This window comes from Rhinatrema bivittatum, chromosome 2, assembly GCF_901001135.1.
Source record: "Rhinatrema bivittatum chromosome 2, aRhiBiv1.1, whole genome shotgun sequence".
In the NCBI taxonomy this organism is placed as follows: Eukaryota; Metazoa; Chordata; class Amphibia; order Gymnophiona; family Rhinatrematidae; genus Rhinatrema; species Rhinatrema bivittatum.
In genome coordinates this window covers 165,072,567-165,093,412 of record NC_042616.1, presented here as the reverse complement: position 1 = coordinate 165,093,412, position 20,846 = coordinate 165,072,567, and positions in this window count along the sequence as shown.

The window sequence follows — 20,846 nt, the reverse complement described above, 5'->3', positions numbered from 1 at the left end:
TCTTTGGCAACCATGCCGTTCTTGGTGACACTGCCCTGATTTGGCTCCCACTACTCGGCACACCTTGAATATCTGGGCAGCCTAGAAACATCATTTGGTGGGGTCAATGCTCTATTTTCAGTTATCTTTTCTTTTTCATAATCTCCTGTTCCCTCCCAGTTTGCCCACCCAGTCTTTTAAAGCATGGAAAGATAAAAGGATTTTTCTTATTGAGCATATATGTTTAAATGGAAAGATATTATCTTATGATATCTTGTAAACTAAATACCAACTTCCACAAACTGAATTTCTTCCTTTTCATCAGATTAAACTATGTTCTCTCACCCTAGCTTGATGGTAGAGACCAAATCTTCACCAAGGTGTACTGTGCTGTTCGTACATCTCATTCTACATGCGAGACTGGCCCCTAAACCTAAAACCACCACCAACACCTCACCTCGACGTATTAGATGGCCCTCCTATAGAAATATAAATACTTAATTACTATGAGGGCCTTGTAGGTAGTCTATCTCTTTCTCTCTCTCTCTCACTCACTCTCTCACTCTCTCTCTCTGAGTCTCCAGAGCTACCAGTTCAAGTCTAGTTGGGCCTGATAGGCGGTGTGTTTTTTCTACACAAGAGCTTTAGAGCACTAAGGGCCATGAAGCAAGTCTTCCCTTCAGAAGATTTTTTGAAGGGCCCAGGTCGAACCTCCATAGGGTGCATGATGGCCCCTCAACTCACAGCTGTACTCTTGTGTCCCAGAAAAAAGTGAAACAGGGCATACATAAATAAAATCATCTGAATCTCTGATTGCAAATTGTTCCATAAACATGGAGCAGTCAATCTGAAGGCACCCTAACCAGTACATGGTTAGTTTAGCTAATAAGGCTCCTTGTGAGGAATGTAAATTGTCTACTGGGACATACCAACCATTTAAATTTATTGTTAAGGTACCTTGCCTCATTATTTCTCAAGGAAGTAAAGGCACTGCAGGAGATTTTAAAGCACACAGAATTTGACCCACTGCACTAGTTGTGGCTTGTGTAAACATTTCTTGGGGACACCAGCATAAAGGGCATGATAGTATCTAACCTGCTGGTGGCTAATGCATGGACTACCATCATCAGATCATTCCTCTCCAAGAAGGGGCTAAGTTGACAAATTATTCTCAGCTGCAAAAAACAAGATCAAACAGCAGAATGGATCTGTGGTAACAGGGAAAATTTTTTATCTATGTTTAGGTTCTGTGCCTGTCTCCTAAATGACACAATCTCCCTCTGAGGCAATGACAAATCTCATGATCTGTTGTTCAAAGGTGGAATTTAGATCTAGCAATCCAACAATATGTAATTTATTTTATCCAATATGCATCATCTGGGACAAACAGCAAAATATCTTAGTACACAATTTCTCCCTCTGTTTTACTGAACCCATCTTAACTATAATCATTAAGGGAAAGTGATTGGAAAGATGAACTCAGTCTGGATCTCATTTCCTCCATCTACTAGATAAAAGACAAGGTCAAGAGTGTATCCTTATGTGTGGGTTCAGCAACCATTTGGGAAAAAAATTAGGGATAACGTATCTAAACTTTACAGCTGGCTAGATCGAGGACAAGGACTTTTTCATGAGTGGTCCTGATTGTCTGGAATGCACTCCTTGGGGAAATGAAAAACACTGGGAATTATATGCAGTTTCTGCATTTGTTAAAAACTTGGTTATTTGACCAATTAGTAGCAAATAGCTTGCTTTGATCTCTGAATGATACTCTGTGCCAATTTAAATTTTAAAGGTTTATTTCTTAGACTGTGTTGTGTCCGTCGGTTCCCGACGCCCTCTCTCCGCCCTCCTCACCTCTTTGGCGCCTCCCTCTTCACCCGTGGGAAGATTGGCTGCAGTGGCATTCCTCTGCCGAGGTCCTCTGGTGTCCCCGGACCGGCTCCACGCTGCTGACTGCAATGTTTCCTGGAGGCCTAGGGCCGCGCGCGCGGCACAGCCCCAACTGAAGTACCGGCGATGACGCGAATGTCGGGGGCGTCCCATGAAGATGACGTCACCCTCAACGGATATTTAAGGTCTTAGAATTTGCTAACACATCAAGTTAGCAAGGAGTTTTGCTACCTAAATTACTCTGCCTCCTCGGATTAACTAGGGATACCCGCTCCTCGGGGGCCTCGCTTTCTCTCTTACTTTGTAGATTGCAGTCTGGAACCGGTACTCGCTCCTCGAGGGCCCTTGTTCCCGGACTTCTTCAAATTCACTTCTGCCTGGAAGTCAGCACTGCCTACTACATCTGTGAGTTACCATCGCTCTCTCAGAGCTTTCCCTGGTACCAGGTACTCGCTCCTCGAGGGCCTATACATTCCAGCTCCTGGGCTTCTGTGAGACATTGTGTGAGTTTTACCATCAGGTTCGGTACATGAACTATGCTTACCCTGCCTACTCACTATATTTAAGTTTCTCTACAGCTCAGCCTCCAGGGATCGCTGTTCCTGTATCTGAGGGACTACAGACCAGCTGGGCATTCCAGCTCACTACTGCCACCTCTGGTGGTTCAGTATACTGTCTAATAAAAGAACTAGTGTGTGTCTGTCTCCATACTCTGAGCCCGACCAGTGGTCCCTCTCGGGGTCTTCCCCGGGGGTGTGGTCATCTGCCACTGGTCCAAGGATCCACCCACAACTCTCCTAAATACTACAGATTGTTAACCCGTCATGGAGAACACATCAGATTGCTAACTACTATCTGATTGCTCCTCCCATCAGATAGCGGTTTCATTACAGATTGCTATCTTCATGGATCCGGCACAACTGAGTGCTTTGCAGGCCATACCAGGCCTGGCCCAGCACATTGTGGAGCAGCAAGACACCTTGGAGAAACTTACTGCAGCATTTCATCAGCTACACACACCGAAGGTTCAAGGCACAGCCTCCAACCAAGAAGGACAGTCACCAGAGGTAACTTTGAAGACTGCTGTACCACTGGCGGCTCCTATCCGCTTTTCCGGAGAAATCCAGAAGACCCGGGGCTTTTTGAACCAGTGCTGCATGCACTTTGCCTTACAGCCTTCTCTATTTCCTATAGATCTCTCCAAGACTGCCTACATCCTTTCATACCTGGATGGTAGGGCCCTGTCTTGGGCATCCACCTTGAGGGAATGCAAGAACTCTCTTTTGCAGGACATAGAAGGATTTATGGACCTGTTTAAATCCGTTTTTGATGACCCTGCTCGAGCTTCTGTTGCCAGTTCTGCTTTAGTGGATTTGAAGCAAGGAAGCAGATCTTTGGCTGAATTTGCCATAGAGTCCAAAACTCTTGCGGCAGAACTCCGCTGGGACCCCAGATGTCTCAAGACTCTCTTTTGCAGAGGCCTGGATAACTGTTTGAAGGACGAGCTGGCCGCTTGCCAGACACCTGACTCGCTGGACGAATTAATAGCCTTGGCCACTTGGATTGATCAACGACTCCGGGACAAGGTGAAGGAACTCCGGCCTAGGGTGTTACCCGGGTTGAAACAGGCCAGTGTTGTCTCTACACCTCGGATGGTTCCAGTAGTCCCTGCTGCCGATACAGATGAACCTATGCAACTTGGTCGTGGACACTTGACTTCCAAAGAGAGAAGATTTCGGAAGAAGAGTGGCCTTTGCATATACTGTGGTCAGCCCGGCCACGATGTCTCTACATGCTCTATTCGTTCGAAAGCACGAACGGGCCAAAGTCCTACAGGAGGACTATTCTTAGGCCTTACTGCACCCTCTCCTTTGCTCTCTCACCCCGTATCCTTGACCTATGGACCAGTCACGGTTCAGACTCCTGCCCTGGTGGACTCGGGGGCAGGAGGCAACTTCATTCTCAGAAGTCTAGTGGTATATTTGAGGATTCCCTTCATCAAGTTAAAAAACCCACTACAATTATCCTCCATTCATGGAGAGCCCTTACCGGGAGATGTTTCTTGCCAAACTGAATCAGTTACTCTCCGCACCGGAGCTCTTTATATGGAATCGCTCTCCTTCTTCATACTGGAAAAGGCTGTGCACCCCGTCGTCCTGGGGTTACCCTGGTTGCAAGTACACCAGCCCCAATTTGACTGGGCATCTCTGGATCTCTCCAACTGGGGCCCAGAATGTCATGGGAAATGCCTTAAGGAGATATCATCTATTATTGCCAGACCTGTGACTCCAGCAGTACCAGGCCTGCCGTTCCAGTACACCCCCTTCGGGGATATCTTCTCCAAAGAAGTAGTTGATATTCTTCCTCCATTGGAGCCCTATGACTGTACCATATGACAGAAGTCTAAAGCTCAGCCTCCGAAAGGACAGGTGAACATTCTTACAGCTTTTGAGAATAAGGCAACGTCGGGAAATATGGAAGAAAATCTCCAGAAGGGCTTTACTCAACCATCAGAGTCGCCAGCTGGTGTGGATATTTGCCTTGGGGAAAAAGAAGACAATGCAATAACCAGCGAATGTTCTTCAATATCTCGAGACGAAGACATTGCACTAATCAGCGAATGTTCTTCAAAACCTCGAGACGAAGACAATGTACTAACCAGTGAATGTTCTTCAATATATCTGGACGAAGATGATTCAACTCCTAATGAACTATCTTCTATTTCTCAAGACTCACTGATCTTCAGTACAGAAGATGAAATAGAACTCAAAATCACAGAGATTCTGGATATTCGTAAAAGAGGCAAGACTTTTGAATACCTTCTAAAGTGGGAAGGTTTTGGCCCCGAAGTGATCTCTTGGGAGTCTCAGACCAAAATCCTGGACACAGAGATGCTTCATCAGTTCCAGCTCGCTCATCTTTCAAAACCTAAGCCTGGTACCCGAAGAGGAATTCGCCCTTTGAAGGGAGGAACTGTTGTATCCTTCGGTTCCCGACTCCCTCTCTCCGCCCTCATCACCTCTTTGGCGCCTCCCTCTTCGCCCGCAGGAAGATTGGCTGCCACGGCGTTCCTCTGCCAAGGTCCTCCGGCGTCCCCGGACCGGCTCCATGCTGCTGACCGCCATGTTTCCTGGAGGCCTAGGGGCGCGCGCGATGCAGCCCCGACTGAAGTACCGGTGATGGCGCGAACGTCGGGGGCATCCCCCAAAGATGATGTCACCCGCAATGGATATTTAAAGTCTTAGAATTTGCTAACACATCGAGTTAGTAAGTGGTTTTGCTACCTAAGCTACTCTGCCTCCTCGGACAAACTAGGGGTACCTGCTCCTCGGGGGCCTCGCTCTCTCTCTTACTTTGTAGATTGCAGTCTGGAACCGGTATTCGCTCCTCGAGGGCCCTTGTTCCTGGACTTCTTCGAATTCACTTCTGCCTGGATGTCAGCACTGCCTACTACATCTGTGAGTTACCATCGCTCTCTCAGAGCTTTCCCTGGTAGCAGGAACTCGCTCCTCGAGGGCCTATACATTCCAGCTTCTGGGCTTCTATGAGACATTGTTGAGTCTTACCATCAGGCTCGGTACATGAACTCTGCTTACCCTGCCTACTCACTATATTTAAGTTTCTCTACAGCTCAGCCTCCAGGGATCGCTGTTCCAGTTTCTGAGGGACTACAGCCCAGCCGGGCATTCCAGCTCACTACTGCCACCTCTGGTGGTTCAGTATATTGTCTTATAAAAGAACTAGTGTGTGTCTGTCTCCATACTGTGAGCCTGACCGGTGGTCCCTCTCGGGGTCTTCCCTGGGGGGGGGGGGGGGGGTCATCTGCCACTGGTCTAAGGATCCACCCACAACTCTCCTAAATACTACAGATTGCTAACTCCTCACAGAGAACACATCAGATTGCTAACTCCTATCTGATTGCTCCTCCCATCAGATAGCGGTTCCATTACAGTGTTGTGGTTCCTGGCCGCGCTTACCCGCGGCCAGACCCCCCTACCTTGATCACGCTGCTGGCACAGGGTCCCTCTCGTTGCGGCCAGCAGCACACGGGTTGCGGCGCGACTGCCTCCGGACATCGGGGAGCAGCATCGGGGAAGGCGCACCAAAGTCTGCCTCTTAAAGGGGCCGTGGCGCGAAGACCAGGCCGGCCTCAGAAGTTGATATCATCAGCCAGGGAGATTTAAACCTCTCCCTGAAGACAGGAAGACGCCTTTGCAACAAGGTTCCAGTGGTTGCCTGCTAGTTTCTTCTGGACTTGAATTCGTCTCTCCTGTCCCCGCTCCTCAGGGATCTCCAGACGTTGCCGATTCATCCCCGCTGTGTGGGCCTGGTCAGTTCAGTGGAACTTCTCATCGCTGTGCTGCGGTACATTCCACCTTCTGGAGATGAGTGCACCTGGGCACTGCTGGTAGTTATCATCCCTCGTGTCGAGGTTTCCTGAAACAATGTTTTATCAGATTTTCCCTGCAAGGGCAACAGTTCCCTACAGATCAGGTGAAGACATCGTTCATCATTTCATTGTTAGATGGGAAGGCCATGGCCTTGGCTTCTCCCCTCTGGGAATGCGGGGTCTCCATCTTGAGTGATCTATCAAGTGGCCCCTAACCCCTACACTAATACCTAAACCTCACCTCAAGTGACTAGGTAGGCCTCCCATAGAGATATAAATACCAATCTAATGTGAGGGCATTATGGCTAGTCTCTCTCTCTCTCTCTCTATCAGCTTGGCTGGTTCTCCAGGAGTGAAAACCACAATAAAGCCCTATCACATGGCTTTACACAAATGAAAGAGGTGTAGTTAAAAATTCACATTAAAGTCATGCAATATGGATTTGCAAAACTGTGAGCCCAGCCCACTTGGCCAAAATTCCCACCCCAATATCATCCCCTTTTTCTCACACCAAACACTATGGTGCTTTCGTATGCATTAAAGGCATTTTTTGCATGCGAAAACGCTATATAGCACTTTGATAAATGATCCCCTAAGTTTGAAATAATGGATAAACAACACAATAAAGGATGGCTATTTTAAATTAAATGTTCTGAAAAGATTAAAACCACTCTTACATAAACAAGATTTTAGAATGTTTTTCAAGCTCTCTTCTTTTCAAAGACAGATTATTTCAACACTCTATTACTTGGATTACCCGTTTCCTCGATCAGACCACTCCAACTTCTCCAAAATTCAGTTGCTAGAATCTTAATCAACATCAGAACAGAACACATCACACCAATTCTAAAGGACTTACACTGGTTACCGATTACCTACCGCATCCAATCTATCTTTGATTCATAAAACTCTCTATAATAACAAAATGGATTGGTTAACTGCTCCTTGCATTTTTACACCCCCCAGAGGTCTACCAGGTCAGCAAGCAACAGATCATTACCAGTACCGTCCTCAAAATCTATTCACTTAAACACAGTGTGTGAAAGAGCACTTTCCATCACTGGTCCAGTGTTATGGAATACTCTGCCCCAAGATTTACGGCTTGAACCAGACATTAAAGCTTTTAAGAGAGCACTTAAAACATGGCTTTTCCAGCAAGCTTTTCCTTAGTTTTAAAAACCTATTTTTAAATTCTATTTCATCTTGAGATAATTTTTAGTGCCTATAATTTTAAAAAATGTTAGTTATTTTTAGTGTTTTAAGTTTATGTATTTCATTTTATTATTTTTAAATGCTTTTAATAAGGCATTTTATAATCAAACTGTACACCGATGTGATAACTATTGACAAATGTTGGTCTAGAAAAACCATTAAATAAATAAATAAAATAAAATTTATATGAAGTTATAACTATGTTTTTAATATATTTTAAATTATATTGTAATTATACTTATGCTGCATTAGTGGGGGTTTTTTTATTTTATTTTTATACTGTGCTCTGCTTTGTGTTGCAGGCGTGGACCCTTAAGCCAAGGTGGAGTTGGCGCAACCTACATGGAGGAGTCCTGAAGGTCTCTGCCATTGGCAGGTGGAGCTGGCTGAAACAGAGGCCCAACTCGAGCTTCATCAATACCAGCCCATGTTCCCTTTAGGTTGAGCCCTTGGGTGCTGGAGTCTGCTGAACTTAGGCACAGGCCTCTAACAAGCTGAAGATCCATCATGTTGAGAAGTACAGGCCAGCAGCACACAGAAGAGGAGTGAAGTCAGAGTCCAGCAGTGATCAGGGTAGGCAGCAGGCGATCAAGGTCTGGTTCGGATTGTAGTCAGAGGCGGGCAGAATTAACTCAGTGTCAAGTTCAGGCAGTGGTCAGAGGCAAATGGAGTTCAGTGAGAAATGGTAAAGCAGGCAGTGGTGATTGGCAGGCGGAGGTCAAGCAGCGTCAAGGTCCAATCTGAAATGAAAGCCAGAAGTCCTTCTGAAGGGGCGAGGAATGAAAAGGAAGCCAGAGGGCAGGGAGCCACACAAGCAGGAAGAAGATGCTGAAGACAGACTGTTTTGGGGAATATAGCTTAATAAAAGAACCCACTTTTAAATTTGGGACCGATGCAATAAAGTGCGCTCAGCTGAGTGCACACTATAACCCGCACTTTGACGCGGGTTAAATAGGCGTTAATCCACCCCCTAATGCAATAGGGGGATTAGTACCTATTTAACCCACGTCGGACGCGGAGTGAATGCAATAGTGCTCATCACATGCAAATGCATATGAATGAGGCTATTACTCATTCACTCCGCATGCAAAAAAAATTGTGCATCTCAGACGCACATTTTGCTCTCAGATATTAACGCCTGCCGGTAAACTCGGCGTCGGTATTCATAACCGTCCATCTGCCAGTAATGAAAACGGACGCCGAGTTTACCAGTGTCGGTCTTCATAATTGGCAGTTGTGGCGGGGTCGCATAGCAAGGAGGCACTAAGGTCGTGCAAGCGACCCTAGTGCCTCCTTGCTAGTGTGACCCCCCTAATTTGGGTATTGCATGGTGCCCCCCTTGTGGGTGCATTGCGCGCATTAGGAAAGCGGGCGCTGACTTTTCAGCGCCTGCTCTCCGCGCTTTTTATTGCATCGACCCCTTTGTATATAAAATTTTTTATTTATTCTGATTAGAAAATTTAGAAGAATTATCATTGGTTTGGACATCAGTTAATATATTGTTAAATAAACTTGATAAAAGACGACAAACAGTGAATAAACATTATCTTATTATTAATTACAGTTTATATAATGTATACTATATAAGTAGCTTCTATCATTATATTATCTAGGGATCTCTAAGGGTAATATGGTAATAATGTGGTGCAATTCTAAATTCCTGCCTTTCATCTCTGCATTGACACTCCAAATCATCCTGCTGGGCCAGGTCAGGGTAAGCAGGGAGACAGTTTGTAGCAATGTCTTCTTCTCTTTGATCTTCTTCTTCTCCAAGGATTGCTATATAAATAGCACCCTTTTATAATTTCTTATCACCTTCAGAATGAAGTTAGGAACAAGTGTCTCTTTCTGATTGGATGTTTGTTGCAGTTCTTTTTTCATAAAAGGACTTAATTTACCAGTCCTTCATGAATAGCTATGCTATATAATGCTGCTAGCCAGAAATGGTCATGGCTATTTTGTAACATATAGCAACAAATGTCCATCTGCAGTAATTTTAAACTGATCAATGACTGCATCTTTGTCTGATAGATAGCAGCATATGGCATACTATTTTAAATCATCAGCAGTTCTTCTCAATCTTACAACATATCACTTACCATTGTAGTGTATTTAAAGAAATGCAGAAGTCTTCAGCCTGTTTTATGATTAATCTCATTTTCAATATTTGTGTGTCACACTGTGGCTTCACAGATTACTGCTATCCCAATATACTTGAGTCTGCAAAACTGGCTGCAACAAACAAACACAAGAATCAATTACTCCTTTATCATACTATAAGATGAGGGGGAAGACTAGGGGTGTGCATTCGGATTGACCGCATTAGTAAAACGCAACTCATATTTTTTTTTTACTTAAAAAATTGATTCGACATAAACGATCGGATTTCCCACATATCGAACATAGATATGTTCGATATGTGGGAAATCGCGATTGTTGAGCCAAAATAAAAATATAAACCCCCTCACCCTCCTTAATCCCCCCCCCCCGACTGACCACAACTCCCTGGTGATGGAGCGAGGAGTGAGGACGCCATTTCTGCAATCCTTGGCGAGAAGCATGTGACGTCGGCGGCACGTCGAGTGACGCCGGCGTCACGTGATTCCCGGCTCGTTCGCGCCGGACGGCTCGTTCGGCCCAAAAAGAACTTTTGGCCAGCTTGGGGGGGCCTCCTGACCCCCCCAAGCTGGCCAAAAGTTCTTTTTGGGCCGAACGAGCCGTCCGGCGCGAACGAGCCGGGAATCACGTGGCGCCGCGTCACTCAGACGCGACGTCACGTGATTCCCGGCAAGTTCGCGCCGGACGGCTCGTTCGGCGCGAACAAGCCGGGAATCACGTGACGCCGACGTCACGTGATTCCCCCCAAGCTGGCCAAAAGTTCTTTTTGGGCCGAACGAGCCGTCCGGCGCGAACGAGCCGGGAATCACGTGGCGCCGCGTCACTCGACGTGCCACCGACGTCACATGCTTCTCGCCAAGGATTGCAGAAATGACGTCCTCACTCCTCGCTCGATCACCAGGGAGTTGTGGTAAGTCTGGGGGGGGGATTAAGGAGGGTGAGGGGGTTTAATTTTTTTTTTGCACATATGTACATATACCCAACTCATTGGATTTTTTTTATGTCCATATTGGCCGCAAGTGGGACCCCCTTTCGGACATAAAAAATATGAACATAAAATTTTGCTCTGCACATCCCTAGGGAAGACTGACTATGAAGAAGTCAGGGACTCAGAACTCAGACCAGACTACCTTGCAGGAACCAGAAACAGGACTCAGAACTCACAAACACAATCAGGAAAGAGGCACAGCAGGAACCAGGAACCAGAAACACGTAGCGATAAATCGCTACTCCAATGGAGTTGACCTATTACCAAGGCACTGGAGGGGTATCAGCCTCAGCCTTTTATAGGGCTGAGATGATGATGTCATCAGAAGGGGCCTCTCAGATCTTCCTGCCACTGCTTCTATAAATCTGGTCCCACGGTCTTGGAAGCGCCCTGCCGCACAGAAAGAGAGCGGCTTCTATGAGCGCTGCGGTGCAGCCTCCTGCCATGTCTATGGGAATGGCCTGATGTCGGGGAAGCCCAGCAGGAGTCCAGAGGTAAGCACGGCGGACGGCCACGTCTAGCTGGGGAAGGTCGGCCATGGCATTAGGAGGCGGTATGGATGGGTCCGGGCTGGAAGTAAGAGTGGCGGTCTGTGAGCCCATCCCACAGATCACCGAGCACAACACTTTGTACTGATGACTGTCCAAAACAGTGGAATATAAATTATTAAATTAAATTAAACTAAATTAAATTTAAATAGTTCACCATCATACTAGAGTCGAATGAGTCAACATAAATCATCAGCTTGGAAAATCCTAAGGCGATCTCAGCAATCAGGTTTCAAATTCATTCTACCCCTAAATTTGAAGTTAGTACTCTTGAGGATGTAGATATTGAGCCACTATGTGGCTTGGCTAGTTTGTCAGATAAACTTATTTGGATTACCTAGCCTATATTTTCAGTGGCGAATATACCTGCTATCCTAATGTTAGTTGGATACGTTTATCAGGCTAACTTTAGACCAGGTCTATGGGCCAATCAGAATTTGTTGCGCCGGGAGGTGGACCCTTAGCCTAATGCAGGATTGGTAGGCTTCCTGGTTGGACCCAGAGAGTGCCTGCCACCAGGCGGCGGAGCACAAGAGGAGATAGAGGCTAGCTGGAGCTTCACCAATAGCAACCTGGGGTTCCCTCAGGTTGAGCCCTTGATTACCCAGACCACCTGGTCTTTGGTGGACCTCACAGGATCTCCTTGAGAGAAAGTTCAGAGATGTGCCCACCACGATCAAGGGTGCACGGTCGATGTTCAGGCTAGAAGTCCGGGGTCAAATACATACACAACAAAGGTTTTAATACAGGGAAAGCAACATTAGGTAGTATATCAGAAACAAACCTGTGTATCTACAGTATTTCAAATTTTATTTTAACAATATCAAAAGAACAATTTGTTAAAAGTCTTTGTTCAACACAATATACAATAATCCACAAACATTCACTCACCATTCTTACTAATCAACAAAACATTACAAAAAACATTTTTCACATATCACAAATAACAAATACAATAAAAACACGATCTTCAATTAACCACTTCTTCTTTTCTTCTTCTTTTATGGTGGTGTAATCCTTTCAAAACATTATCTCCAGATATATCTGCTTCATATTATTTAATTAGATTTTCCTTCTCATTATATTCTTCTTCCCGACAAGAGACTCCTGTATCACCACGCGGTTTCATCAGGGGATGTAGCATCTACTTCACATCAGATTACTGCACACGGATTATGTGATGGGCATCGGGTCAGGGGTCTCTCCTGGAGGCCCCGTGGCGGGTCGCCATCGCGGGCAAGGTAGGGGGTCGCGCTCGTGGCCTTCCATGAACGCAGAACACAACAGACATTTTGTCTGGCATGAGTCAGCCTCCCCTTCCCTCACATCCAAAACTACAGGGTCAGAAACAGGTGGTGGCGATGCATCATGTTTAGATTTCATTTTTTTCCGGATGGAAATGCCTGCCCCTCCAAAGAGTTTAGATTGCAACAGGTCCCTTTTTAACTTTAATGGGGGACTGGCACTAGTGCCTTTTGAAGTGCCTCCTCTACCAGTCCCAATCACTCGACCACATCTAGCTTTCCCTGACATTATGGATTTAATGGGTTTAATGTCAATGCCTACTAGGGATTTCAATTAAAAGAATTATTTCCAAAAGAGGCCCACTGGGGATTTGGCTTCACAGATTACTGCTGTCCCAATATACTTGAGTCTGCAAAACTGCCTGCCCACGGGCACAGTGCCTTGATGTGCACTAATATAATGTGTGTGCACACACCGAGCTTGTAATTTAATGGATTTAATGTCAATGCCTACTAGGGATTTCAATTAAAATAATTATTTCCAAAAGAGGCCCACTGGGGATTTGGCTTCACAGATTACTGCTGTCCCAATATACTTGAGTCTGCTAAACTGCCTGCCCACGGGCACAGTCCCTTGATGTGCACTAATGTAATGTGTGCACACAACAAAGTGGTAACTACAAAAGAGGCCCACTGGGGATTTGGCTTCATAGACCACTCCTGTCCCAATATACTTGAGTCTGCTAAACTGCCTGCCCACGGGCACAGTCCCTTGATGTGCACTAATGTAATGTATGTGCACACAACAAAGTGGTAACTACAAAAGAGGCCCACTGGGGATTTGGCTTTACAGACACCCACTGTCCCAGTATACTTGAGTCTGCAAAACTACCCCGTGCCCACTGGCACTGATGCCCAGTCCACAGAGAGACTGAGTGAGTTCAATTAAAAAAATGCAGTTAACAAAAAAGCTGGAATTGTTGGCACAGCAGAAAAATTGATGAAATATATTTTTCAATGGAAATTCTAGCAAACTAGCTAGAAATTGAATATATCTCTCCTACCCACAACACCCAACTGGTGCTTGCAACCTACCGCAAGGGGTGAATTAAGCAGCAAAATGCCACTGCTAGCAGCTTCTCTCCGTGGCACAGAGAGACCGTCTCAGATCAACTAAAAAAGTGCTTAAAAAAAACAAAACCAGGGCTAGCTGGCACTGCAGCCAAATGCAGAACAAATATCTTTTTCTATCTAAGTAGCTAGCCTAGCTAGCAATTGAATACAGATTTGAGAACTCAGACTAGCTCTGAGTGTAGCCACCTTCCGCAGAGACCACCTCCCTAGATCACCCCTGCAAAGAAAGTGCGTGGCACGCCGCGTGCTTAAGTATATATAGTGCTGGGTCATCAGCAAAAGCGTCACCGACCGGTGAGAGCACGATTGGCTGCATTGCAAAAATTCTTATCGCTGATACGTTGCATTCTGGTCTCCTTGCCAACCTGTCTGACCCACTCTGACAGGGCTGTGAGGTCACTGATGACTCACAGGAAAGGGCTGGTTTTTGGCTATGGATACACCCAAATGGCATTCTTCTATTTCAAATGGCCGCTAAGAAATCACTGCGAGCACGCAGCGTCAAACTTATGGAACGGATGATATGTTATATTCGTGGAGAATCGCGATACGTTTTGCAACCGCACGAATACAACGAATATGGACATATATGTTGCAGATTGCCAATACGTTGCAAACGAATGCACACCCCTACTGAACATACTGTATAGATAGCCAGCATGGATTTACCCATGGGAAGTTTTGCCTCAAAAATCAGCAACATTTTTTGAAGGGGTTAATAAATATGTGGATAAAGATGAACCGGTAGATATAGTGTATTTGGATTTTCAGGAGGCATTTGACAAAGTCTCTCATGAGAGACTTCTAAGAAAACTAAAAAGTCATGTGATAGGAGGTGAAGTCCTTTTGTGGATTACAAACTGGTTAAAAGACAGGAAACAGAAAGTAAGATTAAATGGTCAGTTTTCTCAGTGGGAAAAGGAAAACAGTGGAGTGCCTCAGAGATCTGTACTTGGACCCGTGCTTTTCAATATATATATAAATGATCTGGAAAGGAATACAACGAGTGAGGTTATCAAATTTGCAGATGATACAAAATTATTCAGAGTAGTTAAATCACAAGAGGATTATGATACATTACAGGAGGACCCTGCAAGACTGGAAGATTGGGCATCCAAATGGCAGATAAAATTTAATGTGGACAAGTGCAAGTTAATGCATATATGGATAAATTACCCATGCTATAGTTAGACAATGTTAGGTTCCATATTGGGAGTTACCACCCAGGAAAACGTTCTAGGTATTATAGTGGATAATACATTGAACTCGTCGGCTCAGTGTGCTGTGGCGGTCAAAAAAGCAAACCAAATATTAGAAATTATTAGGAAGAAAATGGTGAATAAAACAGAGAATGTCATAATGCCTCTGTATTGCTCCATGGTGATGCAACCAAAACAAAATTAGATGGGTGTCAGGAAATACTTTAATGAAAGGTAAAACCAGTGCCCGACTCGGGCCAAGTTTCACCCATAGAATGTGGGTTGCTTCAGGGGCTATATATATAAGAGCAACGTGAGAAAGAAGATGACCATTCAAATAATGTTAATTCCTTCACAGTAATTAGTAGTGCAGCTACAGACATTAGCTTAAGCACAATAGTTCAGAGCACAGTCTGTAAACCGATTAACATATCAGCAAACCGGAAGTCTACTGTATTTGTCCACCGCAGGAATCTTGTTTAAATTTACAGTGCAGAACAGCACGAATGCACAAGTCAGCGTTTGCTCTTTCGATCAATAGTAAGTTCCGCATGCTAGCGCGTGCTTCCCTGGGACACTGCCCTGCCCTGACCCTAACCCGCTCCTTTCCCAGCCCCCACTTCTGCGTGCACCAGGAAGTATGCATGTGGCCGGGCCGTTTCGAAAATGTGCTCGGTGTGCGCATGACCCGGCCACATGTGTGTCTCCCGGTATTTGTGCACATTGGGCTTTAAACATTTAACGTACCCATTTACTCGAGTAAATCCTATGGACAATTCAATGGCATATATTGTAGCATTACTCCAGTAAAGTGCATTTACCCAGTTTTACTTGTGTAAATGCTTTTTAAAATCAGGCCCTTAGGGAACAGCCACTGCTATTACTGGCATTAGTGGCATGGGATTTATTTAATGTTTTGGTACTTGCCAGGGTCTTGTAACCTGGTTTGACCACTCTTGGAAACAGGATGCTGGGCTTGCTGGACCTTCAGTCTGTTCCAGTGTGGCAACTTCTTATGTTCTTAGGGGCACATTTGGTGAGGAGGGATTTATAGGAAATCTATTGGGAGGGAGGGGGAGATCAGTGGACATTGTTATTTTTATACTGGAGTTTAGGGAGTCTGACCAGACAGATTTAGGACTGCTATTGCAGTATCTAAATTTGCCTGACCAAATTTAGCCAATTAGTGCTGAATATTATGGTAAGTGACTAACTACCAGACCTCCACCTCTGGCATACCTCTGACCCAACCCCTTTTTGACCAACAAAATCTGTGCACACACTGATTTTGTGCACACAGATTTAGCTGGTCAAAGGGGGGAGATTTTAAATTTGACAGATTTAACTTCAAAGGGAATGCCCTGAAAAAGACTGAGAAAATAACTGAAAGCAGCTCTTCTTTATGAAATACAACATACGATGAATTTGGTATTGCAGCAGCTAATATTGATAAAACAAAAAAGTATTAAAAAACTGCATATTTATTTCTACAAATACTTGGTGAATGTATCAAAGCATTCCTAATGTGTTGCTGAGATTGCTTTGGATTCATAGAATGTAGTTTCCAGATTGTACACAAGGTGTCACCATTGGTTCTCTCTACAATGGAAGCTAATAGAGAACACATTTCATAATTGTTTTCCCCTAGACTCAGAGCATTTTCATAGGTATTTAGCATATTATACATCTTGTACCTTTCCTTCTGGCAATCTGAGGTTTGATTGCTTGCCAAATAAAGCCATTTGTTTACCATGTCAGTCCATTAGAGTACATGGAAATAAAGGATCTGCTCATTTTATTTTGACCTGATGAAGGAAGTATAGTTCCCAAAACCTAGTTAAGAAATGAATGAAGTTACTACAATCAAAAGATTTTCACCTTATTTTTTTTTTTTTTATTATTGACCTTTATCTGAGCAGAGAAATCAACAGCATGGGACGTAATAGCCTAAATGTGCAATAACATTTACATTGATTTAACTGCATCTGCCAAGTGCATGTGCATTTCTATCATTTTTAAGTACTCACCATTACAGTTAACTTGAACTTCCATAGCTGGCAATTTAGATGCCCACAACACAGTATAAATTCCTCTGGCGTAAAGGATGTGCTAATGGGCAGCTATAATGATCTGCTCTGGTAATTAGCACTTTTTCTGTAAGGAAGTTACTAACGCTTCACCCTCCCAAAAAGAAGGTATATGAGGTCAGAGGTTAGTATTTCTTTAGGCTGGGTGATTGAGCGAGAAGGAAAGGGTGGGGGGGGGGGGGGGGGGGGGAGAGTGAGTCAGAAAAAATGGAGCAGAAGCAGCATGGGCTGGGCCCTGAGAGGAAAGAGGCATAGTCCTGTCGGCTGTGTGAAACGAAGGGGGAGTCTGCTGCATCTTGTGCATTCCGAAAGGGAAGACGTGTGTTCATGTGTGAGCATGTGAGAGAGTGTAAGCGTGTATGAGCAAGAGAACGAATGGATGTGTGTTAGTGTGTGTATATGAGAGAGAAAGAGAGAGAGGGCAAAGTTTGTGGGCCTCCCTCCCTCCTCCCCCCAACTAATCCACGACAATCTCAGGGTGACTGGAAATGAAAGGTTCCCAGGTATGCCCACTGCATGAATAACTGATCTATGGGGAGGGGGGCTGGTGGTGCAGGTAGAGTGCACGATCCTCCTTTATCACCCCAACTTGACTGGCTGCTCCTGCACCTTATGAGGTGCCTCTTTCCTTTTCTAGTCCCACAGCTGAAACCTCAGCTCAGCTTTTTGAACCACAGAGCTTTGTATCTACGTAACCCTGCACACTTCAAACATCAGCTGTTTGGACATGTAACCCACTCTTTGATTGACTGTCAGGATAAAAGGGGGCTAAACAGTCTCCAGGGCCAATCTCACTGTCCCAGACCTCTGACTATTCTCTCCATTCAACACACCATCAGCCACTGGGGTGCTAGGACTCCACTGGCGGGGAGGAGGATTCAGCCGCTGGGGCCCTAGGTGCACAACAAGGTGGCGATTACGATGCAGGTACTCACTCCAGCATATTGCAGCAGGCTGGTCCTCCAAATTCAAAAAAGAAGGCAATTGGAGTTCAAACAAAAAATCTACTTCCTTGTCGCCTGCCTCTGACCCTTGCCTGGCCCTGGAATTTTGCCTATGCAGTGCTCTAAGAGACCCTCGCTTAAGTCCTGCCGGCCCCCAAAACCCAAGGGTTTAACCTGCGGGGAAAAGGAATTTTGCCTATGCAGTGCTCTAAGAGACCCTCGCTTAAGTCCTGCCGGCCCCCAAAACCCAAGGGTTTAACCTGCGGGGAAAAGGAATTTTGCCTATGCAGTGCTCTAAGAGACCCTCGCTTAAGTCCTGCCGGCCCCCAAAACCCAAGGGTTTAACCTGCGGGGAAAAGGGCTGATACAGGTGAAGCCCTAGACTTGTCTCTTGCCGGCAAACCTTCACCAGTTGTCAGTGAGGGCCTATGGGGTTCACCCCAGCACCAAGGGTTCATAACGCTTACATACCCCTCACATATGTGCAGTTCAAACAACTATTGTTTAAACCACAGGGGGCTCAGTAGAGAAAAAAACCCATGGTTCAAACATCTGAGTTCAGGTTTTAATTGGAAGAGGAAATATGCACCATGCAGGGGGCAGGAGCAGCTGGCCAAGAAGATCCTTAGGAAGGTGGGAACAAGACAGCAAGAATATGGGAATTTTGGGTGGAGATTGAGTAAAGAACAGGTACTTGGGGGAGAGCAGGGAAAGAACGTGGGCTCAGGGACAGTGGGGAGAGAGCAGCTGAAGAACGGAGACTGATGGGGGCTTAAGAACATAAGAACATGAAATGCCAGACCAAGGGTCCATCAAGCCCAGCATCCTGTCTCCAACAGTGGCCAATCCAAGTCACAAGTACCTGGCAAGTACCCAAACATTAAATAGATCTCAAGCTACTATTGCTTATTAATTAATAGCAGTTTGTGGATTTTTCCTCTAGGAACTTATCCAAACCTTTTTTAAACCCAGCTACACTAATTTCCCTAACCACATCCCCTGGCAATGAATTCCAGAGCTTAACTATGTGCCGAGTGAAAAAGAGCAAAGGAAGAAGTGGGACTATCACTTGGGAACTAGGGGAGAGAAGAGGTGAAGAAGAGGGAGAGCAGGGGAAGAATGGGGACTGGGAGAGATCAGGTGAAGAATGGGACTAGAGGGAGAGCAGATGAAGAACTAGAACTGGGAAAGGGTCTTACTGTGGCTTTGTTACATCGACAATGTTTTTTAAGTGTGGTCCAGAACTGTGGTCATCAGTGGGTTTTGAGACTACTTTGCATAGGAAGACCACAGATTGTAACTTGCTTATTTGATTTAATAGTTGTCATCTGCCTGGTATGAAGGAGAGGATACTGGTCAGCCAATTTTTTTGGCTGCACTCGGTTTGTTCCTCCTTAGATGAATTTAAACAGCAGGCAGCGAATATACAAGCTTCTTTTTTGGAAAGAGACGATCCACAAAATGTAATTAAACGTGCTTATAAAAGGGAACACTTTTGTAGTCATGATTGGTTTATAAAAAAGAAACCTGTAATTCCTTCTGACAGGGTGGTGTGTATATTATCACATGCTCCGCTAACTCATAATGTGGTTAGTATCATTAAATCTCATTGGCCATTGCTCATTACGTCGTCAATGTAATGAAGCCAAAGTATGACCCTCGACCAAAAATCACAAGAGTACAAGAATCTTTCCTCAAAATAAAATGTAAAGACAGGCTATAACAGGGGCCAGAGTGGCCCCTATTAGTGTCCCCTTAATCTGTTGGAAGAATTTTCCTTGGAAAACAAAAATATTTTCTGTAAGGGCAAGGGACACCAAATCCACTAAAAATCCAATGGCAACCCGTATATGCCCAGAACGGCTATTCAAAACTTCTTCAGCTATTCTGATCACATCCATCTGGGGAATATTGGAGTACAGAGATTCGATGTCTAATGTAATTAACAACACCTCCCCAGGAACATCATGCACCAGTTCAATAAAATGTGATGAGTCATGATCATATGCGTGTGCCTAGAGGGACAAATGGGGCAAAATCCTGTCCACAAATATTGACAAAGGTCCCAAAATGGAACCTATGCCAGCCACAGTTGGGTGACCTGGTGGATGTGTATTTGACTTGTGTATTTCTGGCAATATATTGAATGTAGGTGTCACAGGAGAGGGTTCTATCAAAAACTTAGCCTCTTTCTCTGTAATATAAAGACGTGTTAAATTATCAGAAACATTGTCCGAGATTGTTGTAGCAAGGACACTACTTTGGTCCCCTGGTAGTTTCAAATATTATACAGAATTTGATAATTGTCTCAATACCTCACCAACGTAAAAATCCCAGTCCATAATCATTGTATATCTGCCTTTATCGGTGGGCTTTATTACTCTATCCTGATCCATTGATAAGGAGCATATAGCTCTATGCTCTTGTATTGTCAGATCTTTAACCTGGATCCTAGGGTTCTGATGCTCAAAAGTATTTAAATCACGCTCTAGCAATCTTTCAAAGGCTAAGATGAAAGGATCTACAAAACCTGTCGGAGTCCAAGTGGATTTTCTTGACACTATCAATATATTGACCAGAAAGGCAGTAGAATCACAAAAAAAACCCAAAACCCATTGCAGTTTTAATAATCGCATAAAACAAAACATGAACCTCAAATGAATCAAGCTTGGGGTGGGCATAAATAACAACCTGTTCTCAAAATTCCTCAACTCTACTGGAGTGAGGACTCGATGTGATAAATTGAGAACACTCTTTGTGCTGACACAATGTGTTCGTGGATGGTGCAACGATCCCTCCTAAAACTGGATGGAAAGTCCCCTAGTGGATTAAGATTCATTTAGTTTGGTATGTTTGCTATGAATGGTTTTACTATATATTTTTGTATATTTTATATACAATATCCCTGAAGCAGCCTTGTCGGTGAAGAGAAACTTAGGCCCTTGTTGGGATAAGATTGGAAGGAGGATGATACCTTGAATTCTATATTGGAAACCTAAACTGTAAGTGATATGATAAAAGTGGATGCGACTTGGAACTCTATATTGGAAGTTTGAATTTGGAAGAGTTACATACACACCATTTTAATAAAGTAAACCATCTTTTTGATC